Source organism: Sander vitreus, chromosome 16 (assembly GCF_031162955.1).
Source record: "Sander vitreus isolate 19-12246 chromosome 16, sanVit1, whole genome shotgun sequence".
Classification (NCBI taxonomy): Eukaryota; Metazoa; Chordata; class Actinopteri; order Perciformes; family Percidae; genus Sander; species Sander vitreus.
In genome coordinates this window covers 17658400-17659183 of record NC_135870.1, presented here as the reverse complement: position 1 = coordinate 17659183, position 784 = coordinate 17658400, and positions in this window count along the sequence as shown.

Here is a 784-nt window from a genome sequence, read left to right as displayed (position 1 = left end):
TGTGTTTCTGACCACCCAGCCCAATATTCACTCTCTTTTAGCTTTTAAGGGAAATATCTGTGTCTTTAGTTGCAAAACGCTTCACTGTGTTCACTAGCTAGTTGCTAACTGCATGCAGTATGGTGTTGAGCAGGTAGTGTACAGTGTGTGTTTTGAGCTTTTTCACTGAAAACAGCTGCCTGCTGCAGCCGGAAACAACAGTATGAGAACAGTTCGAGTAAACTGTGTTTTCCTATGTAGCCCGGCTAGTTAGCCCAGATAGTTAGAAAACCCGAATGTATGCTGATACATGAGAAGCACACATTGGGGCTTCGGGCAGCTAAAGCTCTATAAAGCTGAGGGGAGCTGCAGATTCAGGTGATAATTCTCTGTTGGTTCATCACTACGAGTGCCCGCTTTAAGGCCAGCTACACACTGGCTGCGTGGCGTGAGCATGGTGTTTCTGTTGCGTGTCGTTTTCTATGTCTTCTAGCATGCACGCGTTTTCGGCGCGGCTCGAGCCGCGCCTTAGACGTGCGTGTCACGCAGGCAGTGTGCAAGCTCTAACCTGTTAACATGGGAGCCGAAATAAAGATGGACACGCCATGCAGCTGACACGCTCCCGCCATGCAGCCAGTGTGTAGCCGGCCTAACATTGTCATTTAATACATTGTCAATTTGTTGTGACCACCTTGAATAAAGTTAACCTATACAACCTGACACAGGAGACAACTCTGGATGCTTGTGGTATCTTGTAGCATGATACTGGTCATCATGATTTGTACAAATTAGAAAAACAGACAGC